The sequence below is a fragment of the Heliangelus exortis genome, chromosome 4 (assembly GCF_036169615.1).
Source record: "Heliangelus exortis chromosome 4, bHelExo1.hap1, whole genome shotgun sequence".
NCBI lineage: Eukaryota > Metazoa > Chordata > Aves > Apodiformes > Trochilidae > Heliangelus > Heliangelus exortis.
The window spans coordinates 333,870-353,391 of NC_092425.1; the positions used below are offsets into that span (position 1 = coordinate 333,870).

The following is a 19,522-nucleotide window of genomic DNA, read 5'->3' on the forward strand; positions in this document are numbered from 1 at the left end:
GTTTCCTCAGGTCTAGAAACCTCCTCTTTATGCCACCTTCAAGCTGCCTGCCAACATTACAGCAGAGCCTGCTGCTCCTGTACTTCATCTGACTCCTCTCCAGCTAATCAGATCAACACAGTCATACCTCCTCCACTTGTCTCTTCTCCCTTAAATAATTTTCTGGATATTCTTTCCACTGTGGGAGGAAGGGCCCACACACTTTCTCAGTTCAGTTGCTGGATCAGAGGTTTGAGCAACTGATTCTGTGAATTACGTGGGCAGATGTATGAAGGAAAAACCACCAAACCTTTTGGGGAAGAAAGGGAAGATACCCTGTGAAAGAGGGAGTTTTATATCTCAGAACTTGGCATCACAGCTGGAGCATATTTTACAAAGGATTTTTCAAGATAGCCTGAGCTAATTGGTGCTGAAGTACCTGAAGTGATAAAAACAACAGTCATCAAGATGCTGAGATGGCAGTGTCTGAGCAACAGGCATCCAACAACCATGGTCCTGCCCTGAGACTGAAGTACAAGGATTTCTCCCACCCCAGGACCAATAACCATTTTTCTAGTTTGGAAATGTCCATACAATCTTTCAATTCACACATCTCAAGGATAAGGTTCCCTTGGGCCATAAATAATAGCTGATTCCCTTTTCCTCATTTGGCCTCAAAGCAAGCCTGTGAAAATTCCACGTGCCACGTTTCTCAGTCTCTCTATTAAGCTGCAGTTCCCACTCTGCCTTCCCCCTGGAGAGCCAGCCTTGCCACAGTCAGGTCTGCTGGCATCTGTTAACTCTAATATTCTAACACTTCCCTACTTCCCTTTAGCTCTTGGAGAAGTTCAAATGAATTCTGTATTCAAATACTATCCAAATATTTATATTTTGCTTATATTGTTTAGTTAATGTGAAATCACTACCAGCTTTTTTCCTTTACAAGTATCTAAATAATCCAGAATAGATTTTCTATAAAGCACAGCCCTTTCCATGCTTCCAAAAAGCTGCCTTTTAAAAATGCCATTGTTTACAGCAATCGTTGGAAGCTGCACACTTTTCAGAATCCAATCTTTAGTTCCACTGTTCCATTATTGCTATAGCTCACTTGCTCAGGGATTAATATCACTTTACTGAAAAGGGATAAAACCCCCTCCATTTCAAGTGGAATTTAGAGAAAGCAGTGATTTACTGATTTATAATAGTTTACTGGAGCATTCCCTCAACTTCTAGTTTTAATATCTGACAACCCTGGTTTTAGTACCTACAAAGACTATCCCTAGAAGTCTGGGTTTTTTAGTCATTCTCTTCACACACTAATGACTGTTTCTTTAAGCTGTCTTTCAAGACAGATACAGGCATACTGGAGCATGTCCAGCAAAGGGCCACAGAGATGATTAAGGGATTGAAGCACCTGAAATATGCTGAGAGGGCTGGGATTGCTCAGCATGGACAAAAGGAAGCTTAGGGGAGATAGTGTGTGTGTGTGTGTGTGTGTGTGTGTGTGTGTGTGTGTGTGTGTGTGTGCACCTGACTGAAGCAGAGGAGAGGCTGGTAAATAAGACAGAGCCAGACTTCACAGTAGTACCCAGTGACAATGTAAGATGCAACAGACACAAATGGAAAGACAGGTAAGCTCCTTTAAACATAGAAAACCCCACACCTTTTTATAGTCAGGGTGATCAAAAACAAGTTGTCCAGAGAGGCTGTGAAATCTCCATTCCTTACCTAGACCCTGACTGGGCAAGCCCCAGCAGTCTCTCCCCACCTTGGCTGTTTAGCAGTTGTGACTCACAAGCCATCAGGAACTACCTACTTCAACTTTAAGGGTTTTTTTTAATTGTAAGAAATAAATCAGGACACAAATAAAACACTGTTATTTATGAAATCAAAGACACTCTCCCAGGAAATTACATTATACACACAAAGAAATATGAAAAATTTACTTCTCACAGCTAAAATCTGAAATGTTTCTATTCTCAAAGCACAGAAAAAAGCCAGACTTTTCCATGAAATACAGCAACATGAGAGAAAGACTTGTTTATGCCATTCCTTGTAAAAAAAAAAAACAAAAAAACACAAAGAAAAGCCAAATAAAAAAAACCCTGAACACTTCCAGCCTACCTGAAGTCTGCACATCTACAGCTATTTGCCATTCAACTTGTTCTAAACTGACAAGTCCTTCAACTTATATTTAACATTATTCTTCCAGATTCAAATGCAGTAATACTTTCAGAAAACCCTCTTCAGAGGAGCCCATAGCACACACACCAAAGGAACTCTGGTGCCTACAGAGTGCTGAATGCCAGTATTCTGCCAAACCTCCATGGCAGCTTTCCCACTCTCTCCAGTCCCTCTGGAGCAGTTCACTTTGCAGGGAGAGCTAAGGCAGGATAAGCCTTGGGACCAAGAACTTTTCCCAGGTCTGCCTATCTGGCTGCTGAGATATTTCAAATACATACTTGAAAAAGCAATAGGCTCACGGTTGGGAAAAGAAAGCATGAGACTATTTCATGAGGTAAATTAAAAACTACTTGAAATAGCATACTTCTTGTTCCAAGCTTTGCAGTAGTAACCACAGAAAATACAGATATTTCAGACATTTCAGTCACCCTCTGCTAATCTGCACCTCCCTTAACTCTCACTGAAACTTTATTTCATGTTTTGAAGCTGCACAGTGGTTTTTATTATCCTAAAAAGGACATGATCCCACCGAGAAGCAATTTTTCTCTAACAATTTCACCACTTGCACTGGGTCAGTATTTGGACCACTTTGTTCTGAGTGTGTGCAATACAAAATTATTGAGTCGATGGCCCTCAGGGTTCTATTATTTTCAGACCTCATCGTTTTTACTTTATACTTCTGGGATTTTCATATTCTGAGACAGTGCTGTCATAAAAATACTCATTTCTAGCCAGCTGAGGATGATATTCTTTGCTCTCCATGCACACCTAAGGCTTCTGCTGCTTCAGCATTTGTGATCCTTTCAGGATCAGGTTCTAAAACCAGCTGTTGACAATTGCTTGATTCCTAGAAAACTGGAAATACTCTTAATGGAACCATCTTTTCTGTAAAGCCTATGACAGTCATTCCTGTGTAGAAATCTAGTTGGTCTTTGTGAAAGGACATCTGTTTATCTTTTGATTCACTCTGGAATTAGGTGATAAGGGCTTCTATCTGCAATCTAAATCTTTCTTTCTTGCAAACACCAGACCATATATCTTGTCAGTTCTCAGACTGACTAATGTAATTCCACACTGGCAGGTCTCCCAGATAGCACTGTAAGAAAATGTCAGCTGGTCCACTGCGTTTCTGCAGAGTTAATCATCAGTTCAAAATGTCACCATCCTATTTCCTCTGTCTTCACTTACTTGATCTCCTTCTCATAAACTTCTGAATTAACTTTCAAAACTAAAAGACTGACTCGCCAGTGAACCACAGCATGAGAAATAGTTTAGAAATAAGTAATCCACAAGTGGAGTGAGGTGCATTGAAGCTTGATGCTAATATAACATAACCTGCAAAAGCTTTCAATGCCCTTTGCAGTCTCACCCCATCTCCATCCCGTTGGAACACAAGGGTACTAGATTGCATCCTGTGGTCCAAAGGAAGACACTACCAAATGTTGCCCCATTTCCAGAACTCTAGGCAGCAATCTGTGATGGTTTGCACACACAGGGCTTTCAATCACAGAACTCAGCTACACTCAAGCTGGGGAGCAGCCACACTTCACAGGAGTAAATCCTTATGACTGCAGCTGGCATCCTTCAGCAGGTAGGGCTCAAGATGAGCAAGGACTGGAGCTGCAGACTCAGGTAAAGGATGAGTTTTTCACGTACATTGTACGAATCATTACTGGATAAAACATTTACTGTCACACATCAGGGAATATTCCATTACAAACCTGGGGGAGCACTGGACATAGCCTTTCACCCCAGAGAGCTTGGGAATACCTCAGTGAGATTGTTCCTTCCAAGCTGAACCACCTCAGCCCTGAAAAAGGGCTGCTCACATAAGCAAGGAGTTCTGCATAAGAGTAGCACTTCATCCAGTGTACTTTTCATTCATGTCAATCAATGCTGCACATTAAAAGCAGCTTATTGTTCAGATCTTTCTGAATGGGTCACAAAGATGTTCTTAATCACAAACTCATACTTCAGCTTCCATTATAAATAATTTATGTCAGGTAAAATGTAGTTAATTTATAACTCATTAATATTTATCAGCTAACGAACTGTTGCTGAGTTCACTTGATAAGTTAATTTCTACTCACTTCCTTCAGTAGTCTTCTAGAATTGCATAATTACCAATAACTGAGTCCTAATTATAACCAGTATAATTTGTTAATAACTGGCACTTTACAAATCAGATATTAAAGTAGAATCACAGGATCATTCTGGTTGGAAAAGACCTTCAAGAACACCAAGTCTAACCATAACTTAATTCTACCAAGTCCAGTGATCAAACCATGTCCCTAGCACCACATCTACACATCTTTTAAACACCTCCAGGTATGCTGATTCAACAGCTCCCTGGGCAGCCTGTTCTGCGTTTAATAACCCTTTCAGTGACAAAATGTCTTCTAAAACCTAATCTAAACCTCCCCTGGTGCACCCTAAAACCAATTCCTCTTTTTCAATTGCTTTTTTGCCAGGAAGAAGAGCCCAGCACCCACCTCCCTGCAGCCTCCTCTCATGGAGCTGGAGAGCACAATGAGGTCTCCCCTCAGCCTCCTCTTCCCAAACCAAACACTCCCAGTTCCCTCAGCCTCTCAGCAGAGCAGGGGGGGGAAATCCCCTCCCTCGACCCCTCTGTGCTTCTGCTGATGCCCCCAGGACATGGTTGGGTTCTGGGCTGCAAGGGCACATTGATGGCTCTTGTTGGGCTTCTGCTCCACCCCCCACACCTCCCCCAAGTCCTTCTCCTCAGGGCTGTTCTCAATCCTTTCTCCTCCCAACTTGTATTCATGCATGGTGTTGCCTCCACCCAGGTGCAGAACCTTGCACTTGGCTTTGTTGAACTTCATGCAGTTTGCAGTTTATTAAGTCCCCAATGAAACCATTTTGGAACAAAATACATGTCTTCTGGCACGGGTACTGCCAGACACACTTCAGATGGGGCAGAACCCAGTAAAACACTGCACAAGCTGCAGTGTGTATAATGCCACTTTCCAGAACAAGACTGCAGGGTAAGCACATCCTGTGCCAGTTTCTAGAGTGCTTCACTCAAATGCTGCATATCACTGCTCAGTTTCCTTTCACAATTTACATATTGATGACTATGCATATCAAATAATTATTACAGGAAGTAACAGCTGTATTTCAGGTTGCCCATGTCCTTCTGCTTTATACTTTTATGAGAATTAAAACTCTTCTTTCTTTTTTGCAAACATTGTTATCTAAAGCAAGAATTGTGTGCATGTTGTTCCCTGGGGCTTGGAGAAGCCTTTCACTCTTCATCTTGGTTTTCAGAATATTGGCTGAAAATTGTTTAGTTTTAGCCCAAGGACACTTTGAGAAAGTGAACCTGCAGCCAGTGCCCTGTGACAAATCTGCTTCACCTGCAGTTTGGAGCCAGGTGGGTATGAGCAGATCTCTCTCATGGGAGCTCAATGCTAACAATGATTTGCTGCTCGTACATTCTTAAAAAGCCACGTGTTATTTAAGCTTCATGCAGGAATTGAAGGAGAACAGAAAAGGAAGCAGCAACAAGCATGTCTTGGGCATGTCTCCCTTTTACCTACTGTTTCTCCAGGTCAGAGAACGAAACCTGCTTCCCCCTGCACAACCCTACATAAAGCTTCTTGCCAGGAAAAAAGGACTTTGTCCCTCACCTTTCAGTTCCAGCTCCCTCAGGTGCCTCCAGGCACAACCCTCCTCATGCAAAGGGGTCTTCCCCCTTCGAGGAGCAAGAATCAAACCACCAGGACAGTCTCAGAAGCCTAAACTGTGGCACTGAGCTAAGGATCCCCACCTGCATGCCCGTGCTTGTAGAGGCACCTGTGGGCAGCTCCTTTTCCTCCAAATAGTTCACTTGTTCTAAAGTAAAGGTTATTCAGTATGTGCTTCAGTTACAAAATCAGAGATTTTTATGGCTAAAACACACAATATTTCATTAACAAGCTTCATCCTAGATATTTTAAAGTAATTTTCAAGTCAAACCCACAAATTTTAAGCAAAATTTGCTTTTCACAGAAGACAAAAAAGGGTACATTCCTTTTACTCCAGGACACCTGCTATAACATGTTCATAAACACACAGAAAACATTATAAGCATGTTCCTTGAGAAGCAGACACTGTATACATTAATATAAACCATGATTTCAGACAACCTATTTCAAGCCACTTTATCTAAGAGTGAATTTAATTAACATTCATTCACCTTATGCAAATTTACCTTTCAGCCACCCCTCACAAATGACACAGAGAAGGAAACTATGAAGCCTTGCTGAATTTTGATCAGAAAGGGGGTCTGATTTAATACTTTGGGTTTTTTTTCTGCAATTTTGCTTTGAAGTGAACTCCTTTTGACACACCAAGAACCAGCACAGCTTGGCAGTGGGCACCCAAAGCAGGGCTCTTTACTGGGTCTCTCTTTGGCATCCCTACTCCAAGCTGAAAGCACCAAGTCACCATCCACACAGTCTCAAAAGCCAAATATTAGATAAGCTTCACAAAGAAATTAAAAAATAACAAAACCAGCTCCAAAATATCTCTGCCCTTACCTTGATGGTGCTGCTGTCCCAGGCACGAAGCAGTTGTCCAGTATTCACCACACAGCACTCCACAGAAGCCCTTTCTGAGGAGAAGTGAGTCTGTCTCACTGTGCTGGGCACTGGCTGAGCCCACAGGTGCCCTCCTTACCCAATTATCCCCACCTGGCCTTCCACTAAGTGAAGACACCTGAGAGGCAACAATCCAGGGGCAGAGATCACTGCCTGGCCCCACCACCCACAGCTGTGCCTCATCAGAAATTAAACTAATTATACCCTCCTCTGAGCACTCCCACATTGTTTCTGAGGACACAGGTGGCATCAGTTATCAATTTTCTTGAGGCTGCAAAGCCACTGTCCCTCATATGTGAAAAGTCATGGCAGTCTGGTGAAGTTCCCACTGACTGGAAAAAGGGAAAAATAAGCCCCATGTTCCAAAATAGAAAAAAAGAAGAGCCAGGGAACGCCAGGCCAGTCAGTCTCACCTCTGTGCCTGGCAAGATGAGGGAGCAGATCCTCCTGAAGGCTCTGCTAAGGCAAGCAGGTAACAAAGGGGTGACTGGTGGCAGCCAACATGGCTTCACTGAGGGCAAGTCCTGCCTCACTCATTTAGTGGCCTTCTATCATGGGGTCAGAGTCTCAGAAGACAAAGGCAGAGCAGCAGATGTCATCTACCTGGGCCTGTGCAAAGCACTCACCACTGTCCCACACGTTTCTAAATTGGAACAATACGAATTTTATGGATGGACCACTCATTGGATAAGGACCTGGCTGGATGGTGGCACCCAAGGAGTTGGGATCAATGGCTCAGTGTCCAAATGGAGACGTGTGATGGGTGGTGTTCCTCAAGGGTCAGTACTCACCCAGGACCCAAAGACTAATTTGTTAATTTTGGATCAGTGGAGAAATTAAAAGAAACCAGAAAGTTGAAAATCATCCCCCAAAGAAGTCCATCTGACTGCAGCTTGGGTAGCTGACCCACAGCTCTGCCTGCTGCATAGAAAAAATGTGATGATCTAAATCTCTATCCCAAACGAATAATGTGTTTTGACCATCTACAGCCCCCACTTGAAGGTTGCTATAGCAATAATGCCACATCCCCTTTTCTCATTCAAAGCTGCAACAACAGAGAACAAATACTTTGCTGAACCAAAGTCACAGCTAATTCTGCAAAACTGTACAGGAATCTAAAAAGCCATTTACCTGAGCTCTGCTTTTTCTATCACTGTTAAATTGCAAGTCAAACATTCCCTAACTGTCCTTTCTTAGCCTTGGAAAACAAAGAAGCTATTGATTTTCAGCACTTTTGTGTGTGTGCTGACTTCTTGCTCCCATTACAAAGCCTACAGAAAAGCAAAAGGTTTCCCACTGATTTTGTATCCATTGTGAGTTTTCATGGAAGCATTAATGAAGAGTAATGAAGGACCAAAACATGATGTGTGTCAGCACTTGCAAAATGTCAGCTCAAGTGGCTCCTGTTCCCTCTGCCTTCTCCCAGAAGATGGAGCCAAATGACCACGTGCCTTTGGCCCTGGCCAGCTGAACAAAGGTGCTACTGAACAGAACCCCTTCCAACCAAGGTGAAGCCTTACTCATCACCTCCCATTGCCAAGGGTGGCTGGGAAGGCAGTCACATTTCTTGCTGGTATTTTCTGCATGTCATAGCTGCTTTATAACCCTTTGAAAAGAAAGGAGGCCAACAAGATCAAGGTCGGAAGCCCACATCTTAGGAAAGCTACAAGAAAGCCAAAACCCCCTCACCAAGCCTCTCCATAGACAAAAAGAAACCTAAAGAAACCTTTACTTCTGACTGGCCACATCAGGAACCTATTTGATATCCTCACTAAAGGAATTTCAGACTAACATATTACTCACCCTTGGCTTGCATTTTATTTACAGTAACAAAAAAAGAAGTTACCAAAAGAAGTTGCAAGGAAGAGCCCTCTGTAAACCCGCAGGAACTGATGAGCACACCCTTCTGGGATGTAGTCCTCACCCCTTTTAGAAGCTTAAAGATGGAGGATGCCTTTCTGGCAGGATTATCACCTGTACTGCATCTGCTGGCCAAAAGAAGAGCTAAGATCTTAAAGCATCTTGGCCCTTTCTTTGAGACAATACAGGCTAAGGACTTAAGCTTATATTAGGAGAAGAGCACAAGTTTTAAGGCAAAATCAAAAGCCCACAATTTAGATTTAAAATCACTGATCATACAACTTCAACTTCATCACTCCAGTGGTTAGGTAACCACAGGTTTAGACTTTAATATCTGATCTGCACTTCACATTACAGTTTCTAATTGTTGTTATTTCCTAGGGTCAAGCTGTCACTTATCAATGTTTTTGTTCCTCTTAAAAGGAAACAAACAATACATCTTTATACCCTGTAAGGAATTTGCTCATTTATCTCAACTTTGATGAAACAACCACAGAGAGCTCCTGGAATGTCTGTATAATGAATATTTCTCCAGCCCATTTAATCCTGTGTGTTTTCTTCAAGTATCCTCCAATCTGACAACACTTCTGGAAGTATGCAAGTTCCAGAGGTGTCCCAGGTGAGTCCCCAGCTCACTGGGGACTGACATACACAGAGGCACTGACACAAAGTCAAGGAGACTGCTCTCCACAACAAATACACTTTTAGCCAGAAGAGATATTTAACTCCACTGGCAGAATATGGCACGAGGATCTGGAAGAGAACTGGGTGAACAGTACGATCATGCTGTCTGGCAAGAATCCAGTTCAGCTCTGTCAAATTGGAATAACAGAATTGTTCAGGTTGGAGAATACCTTTAAGATCATCAAGATCCAACTGTCAACCTAACACTTCTGAGTACACCACTAAACCTTGTCCCTCAGCACCATGTCCACATGGCTTTTAAATACCTTCAGGGATGGTGACTGCCCTCAGCAGACTATTCCAGGGCCTGACAACACTTTCAGTGAACCCTTAGTGTCCCTGCTGATCAGTTGGGTCCTGGAAATTAACTCAGGCTGACAAGCTTGAAGGTTTCCATCATATCCAGAGGGAATAGCTTCCCTTCATGTATGAAGCATGCTTCCCACTGAAGGTACATCAGAAACATGTCCACAAAGGAGAGAAGAGAAAGACAAACTGCTGTTGCCTTTGCCACACTTGATTTCCCCTGCAGGGTTATTGCCAGATGGATACTCATAAAGTCATAATCATTTAAATTACATAAATTATCAGAGGGAGATTTGAAAGAGAAATGCTTGAAACTCAGGCTAGAAAAATCCAACAGCTTTGGGTCAGTCTCAAGAGCACAGTGCCCCTCTGCAGCCTCTCCTTGGCAATTTTTTGTGCCATGCACTCTAATCCTCAAAAAAAGCAGGAAATAATAAAGGAACATTAAGCAATGCCTTCTGAATTCCTAAATAGAGACTCACATAGAAAATGTTTTTTGGCCACCAAAATGTGCCCATGGCTGGTGCTGCTGCTGGTGTATACTGGTGTATGGGCAAAGGAAGGTTTAAGATGATGTTCAGCTTAAGCATGCTCTGAGACCCACATATGGAGCAGCCCCACTATGTCAGCAGGTACTGAAGGGTCCAGAACTGTGGTAAACACACATCCTGCCATTCCCTGCTTCAGTTTTGCAGATGAGATTATCTGGATATAGGCTAGGAAGGAATTTCAGCTTCAGTTCTTATCTGAAGCTTTTGATACACTTGTAAATGGCAGGATAAAATTGCCTTGCACATAAAGTGGTTCTTTTCTGTCAGATTTGGGACTTAGTGATAAATTCTGATGCAACACCATAAATAACTTTCAATTTAATGATGCTGAGCATGTTAGGCAGTGTCAATCATCCCTCGGAAATGAAGAGATGTGATTTGAAATGGCAAACTGTGGGTGTCTAATCAATAATCTCATTATGTGTCAAGCTAACCAAATTTGATTACCAAAGAGCAGCTACAGTCCCTTTCAGTGAAGCTGCTACTCAGATGCCATTCAAACTCCCAGTCTTAGATCCAGCAGGTGAAATTGGTGGAAGATTATTTATCTTCCAAATGTAGAGATATCAAGAGGGTCTTTGTGACTGGAGTCCCACGACTGCTGCAAACCACAAGAGATTCTACCCTCTAGTGGAAAAAAAAGGCAAAAAGATGCTAGTGATTCCATCTCTTAGAACACCAGAGCTCCCTATCATTCCTTCAGACTTGTGAATTACTTTCAAGAAGTGCTTTTTAATTTCAGGTACTCTTTGAAATGTGGGCTGTGGATTAGCACAGAAACTTTATCAGCATTACAGCAGGATTTTCCAAAGCATTTCACCCACTTCCAGGCTTGCGTATATCCCTTCGGCCACTTATCTGCATCCTTTATTTACAAACCTTTTCTTCCAGGCTCCTTACTGGCATAGGCAAGTCTGAAAATTATATTGCCTTGTCTCTAGAGTCAAATAGAGTTCATCTGTACAGCAAAATTTAACCTGATACGATTTTTTGTTTGTGTCTGTTTGTTGAAAGCAAAGCTTTAAGGAAGCTGAATACAGTTATAGCCTGACAAGCCAATATTTGACAGTTGGCTCCTGGTAAAACAGCCCATCAGGTTGTCCTTGCTTTTGCCCATTTGCAAGGACTCAAGAGACAGTGATGAGTTTCCAAAACATATCATGTGGGTTTAAAGCCATGAAATCTACTCTCTATGAGCTGCAGGCATGCAGGTATGTCCATTATTTTCCCCAACCAGACTGTGTAACAAACAGTAATCCCTGGAGTGCTGGGACACTGTACCTGCCTGGTTCCTGCTGCAGAGAGGACAGACAGACAGACAAACTTCCCACACACCAGTTTGTAACCTGGCTGGCACAGCACAGCTACTGCAGCAAGAAAAATGAAGAGTACACAAATAAGTTTCACCCCCTAAACACAAAGATCTCTTTAAACCCACAGAGGTAGCTGCAATGCAATAAAGTCAGTCAGGTGAGAGGACCCCTTTTCAAGTTGACAGGCAGCAGGTACAGGGCACTGTAGGGCTAGAAAAAGCTGAGCAATTTAATCAGCTCTATCAACACCTGCCTTAGTTTAAAAACAGCTCACCTCACAATCTGAGAGAAAGCTGCCCACAGGCCTGGAATGCCCTGGATGCAAGTGGCCAGCTGGTTAGAGCCAGCTGTGGGCTTCCTGCCACCTGCCAAAGCCAACAAGTTACAGAAGGGCAGCAATTGCTCTGAGAAGAATTCTAATTCAGTAGGCATATAACATGCTATCCATGGCCTTGTGATTCTCATGGAATTTATAGGAAGGATTTAACTCATGTTAAAGCCTACATCTTCAATCTTGTCCCAGAGGCCAAGGGGCTGGTCACAGTCATGAGAGTTTAATTAACTGTGGAGAAAAAACACAATGCGATGCCAAGATTTGGCACAGTGTTCATAAAAGCACTTGGTTCTACTGAATTTTCCATCTCTTGCTAGAGCTGATAAACATATAACAATGCACCATAAAAATGAGCAAAGCTCCTTCCCTATCCAGTCAGGCATCTAAACACAGCTGCAAAGACAGATAGCTAGGAGGCTTAGAGAGAGCTGGCAGGTCCATCAGCTGGCTCAAAGACCCAGCAGGTCTTTCAGCTCTGTATCTCTATTGCATCAAATAGAAACAGCATTAGTGCTTAGCTGTGCCAGTCCTTGGGAAATGTAAGTATCTGAATTTGGAGAAAGACTGGATATTTCTAAGCCTGGATGTGGCTGGAGAAATGACAAGAAAGCAGGATAAAAGGAGGAGTCATAACCAGCTCTAAAAGGCTTGCTTTCACTATGTATCACCAGCTATCATGTTTATCTTTCCTTTTATGTGTACCTGATCTCAAAATCACCAGTATCTGCTTTCTGGCTCTTTATTGATGAGCCCTTCTCCTATCTACAGAGGACCATGAGAAAATATCCTCTCTCAAATATAGACAGGCAAGAAAATCTGTCCACTTATTATCTAAGATTAGCTGAAACAAGAACTTGTGTGATGCTTCCTTCTTGACAGCTGCTGGAAAAAACATCTTCCTACAGAAAACATCTCCAGATACAAGTCAGGGTGAATCATTTGGGAGGAACTGCATAGGTTTTTCTGCATCTGCGTTTGAAAATATTTTATGTACCTTTCAACAATCCATTTGGACTCAGAATATCCTCACTGTTTAACAGAACAGGCTGAATCTTTCCTCTTTTAACTTACTTGCAGTGGCCTCTCAGTCAGCACAGCAGCCAAGTGAAAGCAGCAGTTCTAGGGCCAAGTTCTCCAGGTAGTGCTGCTCACTCAGAATAACAGCTTTTCTCTGAATGACCAGAGCAGGTGTGTTACCTACCCAAACTGACACTAATTCTTCATAGAGGATAGAGACTTGTGAGTTTTCTTAGCAGTTTGCTAGTACCTATGAAACACACTGCTGAAGCTGGCTAGAAATATCATGAGCTTCAAAACACTGAAGAAAAACGAGTTGTTCATTTCAGAGAACTCCCAAACTAACAGCTAAAAAAAAAATGCCAACCCCAAATTCAAATCCTTATAAAATACCCAATGATGAAGCAAAACAGGGAAAGGTGTTCACATATAGCTTTTCTCTGAACAGTCACAGAGTGGTATGATCCTCTGAGGAGGGCATAGATTTTGCATCCAGCCTCCAACTACAAAGGCTGCAATTTCTGACACCCTGGGGAAAAAAAAATTCATGAGGAAATTTTTTCCTCAGTAAAGGGTTTCTTCCAGTTTCAAACTCTGACATCTGTGTACAGAAAAGCCACACTCCATACAAATGCATACACGTGCTTGCACACACACTTTCCCACCTAGCACAGAACACAAGAAGCCTAGAAATCCTGATTTCAGGAACAATTTTTCCTTCCTCCAGCACAAGCCAATAAGTCTCAAATGCCCACACTGCCAGGACCACAGATCCAAGAAATCTGATTACTCATCAGGCTAGCAGGAGCCCTAGCAAGGCCCAGTAGCCCTCTCCCACCCAAGGTTCTACCTGGCACAGGGAACCCAAACACTCCAGAAGCTCCCATAACTGTCTTGCACTGAGCCTGCAGAAGTCAGCCAGATTCTCCAGAAATGGATCTGGAAAGGAGAGATACAGCTGTTGCAAAGTTTTGAATTTATACAACTTTATGCTGGTGAGGCTTTGGATGGGGATTCTCCAAACCAGCTCTAGATGTCAGCTCAAAGCATGGGGCAAAGCACTTCACTTTCTAGTGGCTATGAAGAACAGCCTACTCAGCACAATGAGGCCCAGGAAGACTGGCACAGCTTGGATTTGGTTCCAAGGCTGTAGAAGTACAGACTTTCTCCCACATACGGTCTTTGCAGACTGGAGAAATACAAGTTCCTCAAAGAGCAGTGTCCCATCTGCTGCTTAAGGTGTTCTGTAAGTTATCCACAAGCATTGCTCCTTGGAGAAGCTGACTCCTGGAGCAGTGGGAATTTGTGCTTGGAGAGCAACAGGGTGTCAGTCCAAACTCTTCTTCTTGTATGACTGAGACCATGAACAGTGTGCCATTTCCTTTCAGTATTAAGTTTAAAAAAAAAAAAAAAAAAAAAAAAAAAAAGAAAACCTAGATGCTTTAATAAATTGTTATATGTTCTTTCAACTGAACTGAGAGTAAGAGAGAGACAATAAAGAATTGCTGCATTGTGCCATCCAATTGCAAACAAATAAATGAACAAAATTACTCTCTGGAAAGCCATATTGATCTACAAAGTTGCTTAAAGAGCTTCAAGGCATCTTTGTCAAAACAATGTTATCAACAGAAGTTCTTTCTCACCCCAAGCTTTGTACTCAGAATTCCAAGTTCTCAGAGAAAAGCCACATCTGCTGAAGCCCAAGGAACAGATGTCATGCACAATTTGGTGTCTGCCTTTTCATTGCTGGTCACTTTTCCCTGGGATGCACACAGTCAGTCACCAGCAATGTCCTCATCTGCATTCTTCAGTAAGTCCAGATGCTGTCTCTCATGCACTCCTGACATAGAGGACTGAGGAAGAACTTTCCAGTTGAAATCCCAATTGGGGTTGTTTCAAACTGGCTCTCAGGGCAGTCCAATGAGAATCCAGAACAATATCCCCTAGGTAAACGTCCAACTTTACTCCAGCTGGTGTTAGTTGCAAGACCCTTGTGCACTTTGGCAGACAGCTGTATTTTGAGATGGGGAAATTTCATTTAATCCTAACCTCTTATTCAGCAGGTCATTGCTTAGCATGACAGCAAAAGTTAAGGAAACAGAAAAAATTCCCTTAGTGCGATCCAAAAGAAATGTTTCTAGCAAAATGCAATGTAACAGGACCAAAACAGAAATCCTCAAAACAAACTTCACAGTATTTGCAAAAAGGACTAGCTCTTCATTGTTTACTGAATAAATACCTAACAATCTACTGATCTGTAAAGACAAAGCTGTGCTCAAAGAGAAAAACATAATCCTCAGTACTTACATGCCTCTAGCTGAACCCAACCCCTAGGGTATTAAACACATTTATCTCAGTTACAGCCACACAGTTTCACAATGAAAAAGAATTTAACAATAAATGCACATTTCAGTGTTCCAGGCCAGCAGTACAATCATGTAAGGAAGTGGTGCAAAGCTGGAATTATATCCAAGCCAGTTTTTAACAGGAGCACGGTCAGTTACTTGAAGAGGTGATTAAAGAGTTCAACAAGTACTCTTTTCCATCCTTCTCATACTTTCAGCTTATCTGAAAAATACAGCCTTCTCTTCACATCTGTATTTGTAAATGCCTTTCCTACATAATACATGCATGAATGTCTGTATTTTCTCATTTAAATGTCAGCCTTTGAAGTAGCAACTTCCTTCTCTAGTAAAATGGAATGCTCATAGGATACATTCATCTCTACTGTATCCACATTTAGCCTCCTCACCCAAGAATTTTCAGGCTGAAGAACAAAAAAGATAATTGGTCTGAGAGGCTTAAAACATCCCTTCCTTCATCTCAAGGCCAAGAGGAGGTCTCTGCCTTGTTAAGGCACTGAGAACCATTTTTGGAAGCATTAGAAGACCCCCCCCTCCCTCTCCTAACCTTTTAAGAGAACTCAATTGAAACTGTTTTTGAGTCTTCATTCAGTTACTTCAAAAGCCAAACCTTACCTAAACTCTGCTGTGTTTGAAAATACAACATTTTATACCATTGACCTTTCATTCCTTCCTTTTTTTAGTGAGTATTAAATGCTTCTCAATTTAAATTTATTTCTAACGTCATCTAGACTAACACAATTAGCTGCCACTGACTTAACTTGATATTCAAGCATGAAGCTATTTTAATAAATGTCAACGAGCAAATTAAATATTTGAATTTTGATGCTGGTCTCCAGAAGCAGAAGAGATTCAACACTCATCTAAGGAAAAGCATGATTAACATTCAGGTCAGAGCCAAACAACAAAACCTGCTGAGTGTTCAACACTGACACATTCCTAGTGACTTCTTTGAGTTTGACTTTGGAAGTGCTACTCATGATCTGTTTGCATTTAAACATAAGTGACAAAAGTGACAAGCCAATCATGTATAATTTAAGTATTTACAGATAACGACAATGTGGTTATTACTGAACTGATGACTTGGATGCTGTTGCTATGAGAGCTGGACTGATGCTTCTGTAACTCAGGAGGCATTTGCCCTACCATGCAGGTCAAAGCATGCCTGGAGTTGCTTTGGAACAGTCAAGTTTTATGCTCATGTGACTCAGGCCAAATTATCTTCAGGACATTGCAGAAAATGAGGCTGAACCTCAGCCTGCCTCTGCTCCCCATATCAGCTCTGCAATGGCTTACAGTAGACTGGACCTCTCCAGTACAGGCCAGAGGGCAAAGTGTCCCATTCACAAGTTGTCTCTGGCAGGTCTGCTCATAACATTCCTGGACTACCTGAGATCTGGTACCAGGTGAGTGCATGAGGGCATGGAAAGAAAGCATGCTCGGGGTGGAGTTTAACACATCATGTTGTGTATACAGACATCACTAAATTAACAGCTTTTCTACTGCATTCTCTCTATCATCCCTCCCATGTTAATGAGCAAGATCTACAAAGTCAAGACAAATAAATGTAGATTTCATCAGATCCTTGATTATCATTGATGGAAACAAACACAAAGCCCTGAGAAAAGTCAAAACAAGGATATGACAGATATTATAAACAAACAAACAAGAGAAGAGAGCTGCAGATGCAGAATTCCATTTGTGAAGGAGACAGCAAGTGGAAAAGCAAGCTTTTCTACCTGGAAAACTTGACCAAGGCACATAGAGACAGTCATTTGCATGTTCATAAACTGCAGTCTGAAAGCAAAAACCCACTGAAAAAAAGCTGAGCATAAGATGAGTACTGCCATTCAGAGTACTAAAGTGCAAGGTAAAGGACTCCACACACCATTATTCCTCACCCCTGCATCCCCTATTAATGGCCTGGGCCCTTATTGTTGATTGCTGCTGCTCTGAAGTAATGACTGGGGTAACACTGTGGGAAGTGGCTGTGATGGTGAGAAATCTCTGGGCAGCAGTGCAGCCAGGGACAAGCCCTTAAGAAGACTAATACTGGAAGAACAAAAAGTAAATAAACCCAAACCCTGGCCAACATCTCCACTTGAGAGTACAGAAAAAGCCTCCCAGCAGGAGTGTTGGTTTGAATCCAGCCCTGGTTATTATTAACATGATCACTCTGAATCTCAGTCACTGTAATTCACCCCTCAAACAGAGCAGGCACACGCAGAAAAGAAGGGAATGCTATGGTACAGCAAACATTTGCTTTCCAAACTCAGATAATCCTACCAATGTGCTACTGAGTTCAGTGTACCAGAAAATTCTAAATTTCCCATTAGAGCTAATATTGTGGGCTCTGGGGTCAACCTGTACTCTCTGTTAAGAGATAGTAAATTCAAATCTTCAGTGAAGTCATCTCAGATTTATGAAGGCACATTTGGCCTTTTGACTCCCTGAATTTAATGCCTATTGAGACAAATTTGTGCATTAAAAAGAAAACAAGAAAGAGAAGCTATGTTATGATCATTTCAACACCATTTTATCTGAAAAGAAGCTCTGAAAACAAGTCTTCAGAAAACAACTAATAAGACAGTACCAAAGGAGCTGAGAACTGAAAAAGCACCTAAAGAGATGCTCAATTAACAGGCATTCTGAACACAGGTTTTCCTATGAGCTGCCACTGACAAGAGCTATGGTATCTTACTGGTAGAAAAGGCCTAGTGAAAGAGTGGGGAAAGGCAGAGCCAGAAAACAGAGGCAAAGGGTTTTACTGTTACCTTTCATTGACTGTGCAGCATTAGCTGAGGTGCTCAGTGTCAGCAGCAGGGCCTCCTGGCCTCCCAGAATGAAAACTGTCCCAGTGCTTCAACCTCAGCATTAAGGGGAAACAAACTGAGATAAAGAGAACAGAAAACTATAAAGCAGGATGGAGAAAACAGGTGATCTCTCCCATCTGAGCACTGCTACCACGAGGACCTAGCACTTTGCTTTTCCTCCAGAAACAGAACACATGAAAAGCACACAGGATTATTATGTGGGAAGTTTCATGTTGATTACAATGTGGTTTCCATGTCTTTTACCAACTCCTGATGCTAAATTCTATGAGTGCCAGACAGATCACATTCATTCATTATTTCATATGCCAGAAATCTGGATCTGCCAGGCTGAGATGACAGAAACCATGTATTTAAGGTTCAGAACAGACACAGCCTGCAGAAGCCCCCAAGATATCCTCACTCTTGCACAGGTTTCCTGCCCAAGCACTGTGGACCTTCTAGCTCTGGCCACAACCAAAGCAGTCGTCCTTCTTTACCAGGCTGGCTACCCAGGCTTCAGAGCAGCAAAAATAACAAAGCCCCCTGCATCACCTTGGTTTTGGTGTGCTGTGTTGAGCTTGATCCCAGCACAAAGCTAGAAGGGATTAGAACACACATGAAAGATTGTGTACATAGGGAACCTAAATTCAGCATCCTTCTGGTACTAATAAGGTAAAAAGATAACATCTCAGAGTTTTCAGATTGTCACTATCCAAAGCACACTGCAAAGCTCATTCCTGGCTACTTAAGTTATTTGGAACTACACTGCAGACTCCCTGAAACCCATGGATCTTTTAAAATGAACCCAAATGTGTCAGTTGGGAGGTCCTGCTATACCCTGCCTATTTTTACTTTGCTATCCTTACTGGTTTAAACCACTACCATCGATAATAGCATATTATTAAAAACTGAGCAAGAACAACCCCCTCAGAGGTCAGTATTTGGGAAGATTCCATCATATCCAATTCAGTTTAATGGGACAGCAATAATGATCCAAGGAGACCTTATAGTGGCCTTCCAGTACTTGAAAAGGGCTGACAGGAAAGCTGACGAGGGACTTTTTGTAAAGGTATCTAGCTATAGCCTTGTAGACAAGGTTTTAAATGGTTTTAAACTGGAAGAGGGCAGACATAGGTTAGACATTAGAAAGAAATTCTGCAGTGTGAGTGTGCTGAGCCCCTGTCCCAGGTTTCCCAGGGAAGCTGTGGCTGCCCCATCCCTGGCAGTGTCCAAGGTTGGATGTGGCCTTGAGCAACCTGGGCTGGAGGGAGGTGTCCCTGACCCTGCAGGGGGGATTGGAACAAGAGGATCTTTAAGGTCCCTTCCAACCCAAACCATTCTATGATTATATGAACTGTGGTCTCCCTGCAGTTGATTTATTTTTTTAAACTCATAATAGTGAGTTTGCATCTGAGCATTTTCTTGCCACAGGAAAGCATCCCTGGGCAGCATGTTTAATACAATTGAGTTTGTTGATTTGTGATTTCTTATTCTGCTGCTTTGTGTTCTAAGACTCT

The 19,522-nt window shown here is 42.3% G+C and overlaps 1 long non-coding RNA gene across 2 annotated transcripts in view; it reads right to left on the reverse strand.

The window, feature by feature from the left end:
* LOC139795639 (uncharacterized) overlaps positions 1–19,522 on the reverse strand; it is a 504,885-nt gene that overhangs the window by 136,303 nt on the left and 349,060 nt on the right. The window contains exon 1 of one of the 2 annotated variants that reach the window (XR_011725615.1): positions 6,705–6,833. The exons of the other annotated variant lie outside the window; for it this stretch is intronic. This is a non-coding gene — a long non-coding RNA (uncharacterized lncRNA). Of the gene's footprint in view, positions 1–6,704; positions 6,834–19,522 lie in introns of those variants that run through there. 2 annotated transcript variants of the gene reach the window in all.